Source organism: Parus major, chromosome 21 (assembly GCF_001522545.3).
Source record: "Parus major isolate Abel chromosome 21, Parus_major1.1, whole genome shotgun sequence".
Taxonomy (NCBI): Eukaryota; Metazoa; Chordata; class Aves; order Passeriformes; family Paridae; genus Parus; species Parus major.
The window spans coordinates 3,309,348-3,319,087 of NC_031789.1; the positions used below are offsets into that span (position 1 = coordinate 3,309,348).

General features: G+C 56.2%; 1 protein-coding gene across 1 annotated transcript in view; it reads left to right on the plus strand.

Moving 5' to 3' along the window:
* Positions 1–4,509: 4,509 nt before the first annotated feature.
* TMEM51 (transmembrane protein 51) overlaps positions 4,510–9,740 on the plus strand; it is an 11,275-nt gene continuing 6,044 nt past the window's right edge. The window contains exon 1 of the mRNA XM_015648554.1: positions 4,510–4,545. The gene's annotated coding sequence lies outside the window, so the exon portion shown is untranslated. The remainder of the gene's footprint in view (positions 4,546–9,740) is intronic.

Consider the following 9,740-nt stretch of genomic DNA (forward strand, 5'->3'; position numbering starts at 1 on the left):
CATCCCTGCTGCATCCCTGCTGCATCCCTGCTGCTGCATCCCCCTCACATCAGCCTCATCCCTGCTGCATCCCCGCTGTGCTGGTTGCTGCAGCACAGTGCTGCACTGCTGCCACCGTGTGAGCAGTCCCCGAGTTCCCACGGCCCGGCTGTGTTTGTTTTAGGTGTGACTCGCCCTCCCTGGTGCACTTTGCACCGCTCACATTGTTGTGCAGACTCTCACCAGAGCCTTTTCCCCGGCGAGGACTTTAGACTGAGAGAGGTGAACACACCAACACCGCGTCGGGTGTAGTGTGGGATGGCCGGGGTACCCCGCAGAGGGGACACCCCGTGTCCCCAGCAGCCTGTCCTGGTGTGCAGCCCAGCTGTGCCACTCCTGGCATCATCTCTGCGTGCCATTGCAACAGAGGCTGGGTTCACCTGCCGTGCCACAGCCTTGCACTGCTCACCTGAGCATCAGGAATGGGCTTGAGAGGTCACAGCAGGGAAACAGGGGTGAGTCTGGGACGTTTCCTGCCTCTACACTGACTCACCCCATTGCTTTAGCTGGTGATCTCCCCAGGCTGGATTTGTGGTGATAAAGAGCTGAACCGATGTACCCCAAACAGCTGAATAAATCATCAGGAGGTTGGTGAGGTTTGGCACGGGGTCAGTCACAGCGTGTGGGTGATGCTGGTATCTCCCCAAAAGCTGCTGTCGAGGGCTGCTGCTGAGGCTGCTGGTTTATCGCTCAGGACTACAGAAAATTTGGGAATGTGCTGTCATTAATTCCCCTATTTTCAGTGTTTTCCCTGGAGTTTTCCGCTGGTGCTGCTTTGAGTCCTCGCCTGCTCAGCCCAGGGGATTCAGCAGTGCCTGACAGAATCCCTCACTGCAAACATCCTTTGGGACATCCTGCTCTGCCACTGTCCCTGCAGCTGTCCCCACTTCAGCCCCTGTCCTTACCTCACCCTGACCCAACACAGCCACGAGCACCAGCACAGCACAGAGCGAGTTGGGACACTGGAGCTGCTCTAAGGCCTCATATCCAGGTAAGGTTTCCTTATCACTGCTAGTGATTGATTTCCCAGCATTTCCACCAGCCCTCACCAACTGCTCCTAATTTTGAAAAGCTACATAAATCTCTGCTCAGCTCTTTTAAATTTTAATTTTAATCTTTTAAGCTGCACAGCACCACCGTAGCTCTTCTCTTCCAGCCTCATCCTCAAGCCCTGGGTCTCCAATTCCCAAGTCCTGCCCAAGCCAGAGCTTCACCCATGGGATGCAGCAGCCCCCAGAGCAGCTGCAGGAGGAAGCAGCAGGTTATTTACTGTTATTACTGTCAGCACAACAGCTTTATTTACAGTGTTTTCCAGCTGCAGACGTGCATGTGCTTGAAGCAGCAGACGGTGACCTGGCACGGTGGTTGGACTGGTTGGACTGGAACCGCCAGGTCCCGGCAGCCCCGGGGACACCGGATCCTCACCCCGCCAGGAGATGCTGGCAGGTCACACCCTCCCACCGGCAGCGTGTGGAAATGCCTCCCAAGTGGTTGGTTTTCCTCTTTTTTCCCACTTGCCTGGCAGGTTCCCAGCCTGCAGCCCGGCAGGGACTCTAAATTGGGGTGCAGAGGGAAGGCATGAGGAAGAGAGAGAAAAGTATAGACCAGTGTGTGTGGGCTGGGAATGGGATCTGAGGGAGCCCATCATGGAGCTGGGATGGGCTTTCATCCTGGGGGCAAACTGGGGCCCTGCCATGTTCCATTATACATTGTATTTATATATATATATATATTATATTTCTGGTGTTAATTAGCTGTTAACTCTATTAATCATCAAATTACAGAATAGTTTGGATAGGAGGAGACCTTAGAGACCATCTCATCCCAGCCTGCCGTGGGCAGGGACACCTCCACTACCCCAGCTTGCTCTAAACCCCATCCAGCCTGGCCTTGAACATTTCTAAGGATAGGACAGCCACAGCTTCTCTGAGCAACCTTTGCCAGGGCCTCACCACCTTCACAGGGAAGAATTTCTTCCTCATATCTAATCTAGATCTACACTCTGCCAGTTTGACCCCATTTCACCTTGCCCTATCACTCCATGGCTCTATAATATAATAATATTACATGTAAATGTGCAGTCTGGTGGCTCTACTGACCTGACTCCCAGGGACAGCCTTTATCTCTTTCAGGATGAGCCATCCAGCTGTGGGTATCCAGGAATCACTTGGAGCAGTGCTTTGGCTCACTTTTGGGAAGTTTTGGAGGAATCCAGGAACATGTCCAGGCCTCTGGTGGTGATTTTAGCATACGTGCTGAGCACCTTTGAGCAGGAAAAAAGCAGGGAAATGTGCCAGTGAGCAATTTCTAAGGCAGGATAACGTGAGCCCCTGGCACCTCTGCACGTAGCAGGGCATCAGATGCCCCTCTGAAAGGCCCTTTTGTTGCCTGCTGGTGGCTCTGGTGGGGCTCCAGTTTCCACCCTGGCATTCCTGTGCCCTGTACCCTGCATACCTGGCTGGATAATCACCCTGGAGAAGGCCCACTCCTGGGAAGGGAGTGTTTGCAGGGGGAGGTTTTGAGCTGCCAGAGATAAATCCCCACATTGGGATGGCTGCAGAGCTGGAAAGGGAAATGAGCCCAAGGGATGGATGTGAATGGATTATCCCGCAGAGAATGTGCTTCAGGGAGAGGCAGGTGCTTTAGCAGCCATCCAAGGGGTGAAGGCAAGCCCCCCTTCCTTGATCCTGCTCCACTGCCACTGAAAAGCCCATTTCTGGCCAATATTCAGCTTTGTGGAGTGGGAATCCGAGGAAGCAGGTTATGAATGTCCCCTCTGTGCTCACGGTCTCCAGGGCCCCTGCAGGGCGGTGACCTGGCTGGGGCACGGAGCTCTCCCTGCCCCGGATCGCTGACAGGGGCTGTGTGAAGTCCGTGTTCCCCCCACTTTCTTACAGAGAAAACAATTCCCTGTTGTGTCTCCTGACTGCCAGAGCTGCCTGGGATGTCGGGTTTGTGTTTGACACAGGAAGGAGGAGAAGGAGAGGAGGAAATCCGCCTGAAGTGGGGTGAATTTGCCTGAGCCGGTGGCCAAGGCGGAAAATGCAAAACAATCCATCCAAGGGGAAAGAAAATAAATATGCAGTTATGTTTAATAATTATTTCTTTTTATAGCTCAGCTCTCAGAATTGCCCTTTGATTAGAGGGGGGGGAGGCATCGCTGCCGTGTGCTGGGCAGGTGAGTCAGTGGAAAATACCGTCAGCTCCATGCGGGATTGTGCTCGTAAGGAGAGATGCAGGGAAGCAGGGGGAATTTCCCAAGCATCCTGAACACCAGTGGCCCCAAGGCAGGGCTGTGGAGCTGAGTCACGACAGGTGATGTGACAGGTTTCCAAGTTTCATTTCGTTCACGTTGGCTTTTGCCTTCAAAAGGCCTCACAGGGCTCAAGGGACAGGAAAAACTGCAGTGGCTGGTCCAGCAGCATAGTGATGCAATTTTTTTGCTTGGATCAGGAAAAACCCACCCTGAGTATCATCTCTAGCAGGATTTGAGTCCTTGGTGGTGTTTATTATTACAGCTGGGTGTGAGAAGAGCCTGGAAAAACACATCCTCGTTGCTGCTGGGATGGCAGCCAAGGAGAGGGGACACTGGACACGGTGTTATTTGCACTGAAGTTTGCCAGAGCCCAGCTTTGCTCCCCGTGGCTCAGTCTGGAAACCATGGGAATGTCTGGCTATGAGGCCAAGGCACGTGGCCAGGAGCCATGGTGGGGGCCATGCATGAAATGGCTCTTCCCAGCACACGAGTGGTTAACTGGAAGTGTTTATTATAAAGGGCAGCAGACTGATAAAAAGTGCTTTCCAGGCTCCCTGTGAGTGCAAGCTTTGCTCTGTTGAATGCAGCGATGAGCCTGAGTGATTGGAGTTCCTCAAAATGAGGCTTCTGCAAACAAAGCTTGGAAGTGATTGAGGAAACGCTCCGCTCATTGCTACACGACAGTTTTACAAAGCAGCTCCATTGCACGATGGGTTTTAAACTGTAGAATAAAAACTAAAACTTTCATTAGGGGTTGGGAATAGATTTTTCCATGCAAGGGTGGGGAGGCCCTGGCACAGGGTGCCCAGAGCAGCTGTGGCTGCCCCATCCCCAGAAGTATCCAAGGCCAGGCTGGATGGGGTTTGGAACAACCTGGGATGGTGGAAGGTGTCCCTGCCCGTGGCAAGGTGGAAGGGGATGGGCTTTAAGGTCCTTTCCACCCAAACCATTGCGGGATTCTGTGAAAGCAGAGATGGGAGCGGTGATGCATCGAGCAGGGGCTGCAGCTGCTCCGAGGGGGAGACCCGATCGGCATCCCCACACCTGGTTTTGGGGGGCTCCCTAGAGGTTTGTGGGGAGTCTCCCCGCTGTTTCTGGAGGTCTCGGTTCGGCCCGTGGCGGTTCCCGGAGCGGATGGCGGTGCCCGGGGCCGGGGAGCGGCGGGGCCGGGCCGGGAAGCGCCGCCCCGGGAGGGCCGGGCCGGGGAGGGCGGAGCGGCCCCGCAGGACCCGCCGCAGCCGCCGCCGGAGGTACGTGGGGTCGGGGGAAAGCCGGGAGGGGACGGGACCCCCTGTTCTGGGACCCTTCGGAGCTCCAAGAAACGGGAGCGGGCCGGGCTGGGCTCAGTCCCGCCGGGAACGGCACCGGGAGCGGCACCGGAGGGGAGACGGAGCCGGGTCCGGCTCGGGCTGAGCTGGAATCACTTCCAAAGCTCGGGGAAACACTTCCAGAGCTCGGGGAAACACTTCCAAAGCCAGGGGAAACACCGGCAAAGCGGGGGGAAACACCCCTCAAAGCAGGAGCGAGCAGCCCCAAAGCGGGGACCCGCATTAGAGACTTGGAGCGGTGGCGTTTGGGGAGCGGCGGTGCCTTGGGGACACCCCTTGGGGACACCCCTTGGGGACACCCCTTGGGGACACCCCTTAGGGTCACCCCTTGGCAAGACCCCTTGGGGACACCTCCTGGGGACACCCCTTGGAGACACCCCCTGGGGACACCTCCTGGGGACACCCCTTGGGGACACCCCTTGGGGACACCCCCTGGGGACACCTCCTGGGGACACCCCTTGGGGACACTCCTTGGGGACTCTCCTTGGGGACACCTCCTGGGGACACCCTTTGGGGACACCCCCCGGGGACACCCCTTGGGGACACATGGGCTTGGGGCAGCTGGTCAGCCCTGGCAGGCCCAGTGGCCGTGCTGAGGGTGGCTGTGGTTTTGGGAAGCACTGGGGAAGGAGGGGGCTCGGTCACCCCCCAGGCCAAGGCCAGGGCCACGGGGGGCACCGGCAGGAGGGACACGGATCGCCAGGCTGGCCACGTCCCTCCCCGGGAAGGTGCAGGAGCGCTGTGTGAGCTGTAGGGAAGGAAAGCAAACAAAGCCAAGGAGAAGGACACCTGCAGGTGACCACCAGGCGCCGGTCCCTGGGGGTTCGGCCCCTCCTATCGTGACATTCCCTCCGGAGGATGAGTGGCCTGGAGCTTTGAGGGGCTCAGCAAACCCTCGGGTGTCTCCCAGGCGTGTCCCAGGGTGGTTCTCTGCTGTTGGTGTTTGATCTTTGGAGGTGACTGGTGGGGACGAGCGTTGCTGAGCACAGCATAGCTGGGTTTGTCGGGAAGTGTGGATGTGTGAGCAGAAACCAGCGGTTCCATGAGCGTGTGGGATGGGCTGCCCTTGGCTCTGTGTGCTGGATGGAGCCTGCTGAGGTGAAGCTGCACCAGGAGGTTTGGTCCTGGCTTTCCAGCTCCTTAAATCCTCTCTGGAGCAGACCTAGGCCACTGCCAGATGGGATGCTGCCACAGCACATCCCTCTACAACTAATCCAAGCATCCTGCAGCTGTCCACAGCCCTGGATGTCCTGGCATGAGAGCCAAAAAGGGAAACCTCCCAGATGTTGGTGAAGAACATGTGGGTGTGGGGCTGGTGAGCCCAGCCCTGGACTCAGGTGACTCGGAAGTATGTGAAACACCTTTGATTTTAGCTGTGTAATTACACGGGTTGGAAAACCCTTGGGAAGGGAAGTGCCTGGGGAAGGAGGAATGTTTGGCCCTGGAGAGAGCTGAGGGTTGGTGCCTGGCGCCGTGGCATTGCTGGAGGAGATGCCAGAGGGCCAGGGCTGGGCAGGGATGTCTGCCTGCTCTCCTACCTGGAGCCTGGGAGGAGGGATCCCTCCAGCAGCCCAGCTGTGTGTCTGCTGCTCCATGCTTTGCTCATTCCCGGTGTATTTCGCAGGCAGAAACCGATGTCAGGGCTCTGTGGAAGAGGCTGAATATCCTGTGTGAGCAGCTCAGGTGGCTTGGAGCAACGTAATCCACAGCAAAGCTGCATCCATATCAAAATACCTGTGGGCACCGTGCGGAACACGGCTGCTCTGTGCCTGGCTGCTCCGTGGCGCTTGGCTGCCCGGCCTGTGCCATGTCCCCAGGCTGGCTCCAGCACCACCCCTCACTCCCTTCCTGCCCTCGGGCCCCTTGGCCACCACAGTGGGTTTTCTTTGTGGTCATGCTCGTTGGAGAAGCTGTTGGAAAAGCGTGGGGAGAGGTGATGCGGTGTTGGGGAAAAAGGTGTTGCTGGAAACCCAGGCAGAGGATGAGGAAGGTGCTGGTGAGGCCGATGGCAGCGTGAGGTGCCAGGTTAGTGGCTCACAGGATGGGGAGATGATCATCCAGGGCTCCAGTGGTGGGACAGGAGGTGCTAAAAGCACTCCAGAGGGGCTGGGAGGAAGCAGGAATGCTGGGTTCCACTTCGGAGGGCATCAAAAGGGCAGATGGATAATGTCTCCCCATGCTGGAAGGCTCTGGAGGAGGCTGTGTTATCTGGGTGTTATCTGGCACGGGGAGAGGTCCCAGAACAAAAACCAGGGGGAGGCTGTGGAGGAAGGGCTTTATCTCAGCGGAAACAGCAGATAAGAATTTTCTAAAAAATAAATTCCAAACTCAGAGCTGCAAAGTGGTGTCCAAAGGAAAGCAGGAAGGAGAAGGAGTCAAAGTGCTGGGATTTTCCCAGGCAGGCATGCTTTCCCAGGGCTAGGTGCACAGGGAATTCAGCTCCCTGGAGAGAGGGGAGCACCCCTGTTGCCTGGAAAATAGAATAGATCTTCCCAACAACATTAGAGTGGATATGGAAGCAAACCTTTTCTTGAAAGCTTTCAGGTACACAATATGGCAAAAAGTCACACATGGTAGAGCAACTCTACAATTTTAATCAAGTTAGTTGATTAGTATATTTATCATGTACTCTCCAGTTAAAAGGTTAGTTGATTAGGTAATAATTCCTGAGTCCTGCCACACTGTGAGCAGTCCAGAGGCTTTTTTGCCCCACTTTTGTTTTGTCTGGTCCAGATTGTGTTTGGAAAACAGGACATGCTTGTAGTCATTTCTCTTCTTGGAATAAGACTAAACAGTATTTTGGGAAAGTGTTTTTAGGGTTAGCTTATTGTTCCTAAATGTAGAGAGGAAAGATAGGAAAGGTACTAGAAGTTACAGCCATGCATTAACAATCTACAAAGCTACAAATACATGAAAAATAATAAAAGCTAAAAATCATGGGCATCACCCCAAGCCCCCCTCCCTGGTTTAGCAGAGCTGGGGCTGAAGACATTAGGACAGCAGTTGGTCCCAGTGCCAATCCCAGAGGCTGGATCAGGAAAGGCACAGGACGGTGTTTACACAGCAACCAGGACACAGCGAGGGCTCGCCGACCTGCCGAGAGCCGGTGCCAGCGTGGCCTCGGTGGCAGCATTGTCCCCAGGAACAAATGGCAGCTGCCTGAAACACAAACGAAAAAGGACTCTCTGTCCCTGCCCGTGGCCACTCTGCAGCAGGCGCCGCTCGGGTGGATGTAATGGAATTATGGGGAGAAGGATCTGGAGCTGGAAGGCAGTTTCTCATATCTCAGTGGCAAAGGCCAAGGTGGTGGCTGCTGCACAGTCATGATTACAGCTCTGGAGTCTGGCTACCGTGGCCTGTGTGATCCGTGCCACTTCAGGAACCCTTGGCAGCTGTGCCCAGGATCCCCAGGGACACAGCAGAGGCAGATGCATTGGCTTGGGAGTGCCTTGTGGAAATGGGGTGTTTGGTGAGCCCTGTTCTGCTCTGGAGGCCACGGGTGGATTGCAGCAGCCCAAGCCCAGGAATGAGCTTTCCTGTGCCACCCTTGCCTTGCAGGAAGTGGCAGAGCTGGGGGCCCTGGGCTCCCTCTGGAGTGGGAGAGGGAGGAGAGCCTTGGGCAAGGGTTGAGGAAAACATCACTGTTCCCCCAGCACTGTCTACGAGGCACAGCTGAGGAGGGGCTGTTAAAAATTTAAATTTAAGGAAAAAAAAAGAGGGTGAAATACCTCTTAAATATCTGTAGGGAATGCTGGGGGCAGTGGAGGTGTGGATGTGTTTTGTGTTCCAGGCAGGAAGTGTTAGTAAAATGTGGAAAAGCCCTGATAGTCTGTGTGGGGCTGTCCCTCCAGATTCCTGTTCCCTGCTGAGATGCTCTAAAATGGGCTGGGATTTGTCCAAAATATCAGAAATTGGCTAAATCAGCAGCAGTGCTTCTTTTCATAACTCAACTGGATTTCTCTGGCTATTCCCTGTGTCCCCTGGGCTGCCTCTGGCCAGAAACATCCCTGTTCCTGGGGCAGGGGTAACAGGGGCAGCAAGAAGGCACAAAAAGAGAGAAACCACAGCAGGTTGGAAGTAGTTGGTCTTTAAGATCCCTTCCAAACCCAGACATTCTGGGACTCTATGAAAATACCACACAAGTCCTGACCTGTTGCTTTTTAGACCCTCAGATGGAGTTTTGTGTTCCTGGTGGGTTGAACCCCGGTGTAAGGAGGGCTCAGCACGAGGTTGTGGCCATTGCAGAGACCAGGATGTGCCTGGCCGGCAATTAGCAGGGAAGGGGGTTAATGAGCAGGTTCTCTGTGTGGAAGCACGAAGATGAAGCCCTGTAATCTAACACAAAGGAGACTCTGGAATCTTGGGATGGTTGGAGAACGGGTTTATTTCCCCCCAGAATTTTCCAGAAAATTACTTGTATGACCGGTGATGGAGTCACAGCCCGGTTTTTGGAGGCAGCTCCGAGGGGATGTGTCGCTCAGGGAGGTTGTCCTGGGGAGGGAGGAAGCCCTGGAGCTCATCCCGTGTCTGGTGACTGCAGCGGGGTTTGACCCGTTCCATCTCTCGTGATCCTGTGCCAAAGGTGCTGCTGCTGGAGCGTGAGTGGGAAGGTGATGGCACGGCAGGGAAAAATCCAAAGGTTGTGGAGGGCAGAGGAGCGTGGGTGCTGCTGAGGGCAGCAGGGGGTGTCGGGCTTCCTGGTGAGTCAGCCCGGGAGCGGCGGGGCCGGGAGCACCGGGAGCACCGGGAACACCGGGAACACCGGGAACACCGGGAGCACCGGGAACACCGGGAGCACCGGGAACACCGGGATGTGGATCCGGGCCCGGGAACACCGGGAACACCGGGAACACCGGGAACACCGGGATGTGGATCCGGGCCCGGGAGCACCGGGAACACCGGGAGCACCGGGAACACCGGGAACACCGGGATGTGGATCCGGGCTCGGGAGCACCGGGAACACCGGGAGCACCGGGATGTGGATCCGGGCCCGGGAACCCCGGGATGTGGATCCGGGCCCGGGAACACCGGGAACACCGGGAACACCGGGAACACCGGGATGTGGATCCGGGGCCGGGAGCCCCGAGAGCCCCTGGAGCACCGGGAACACCGGGAGC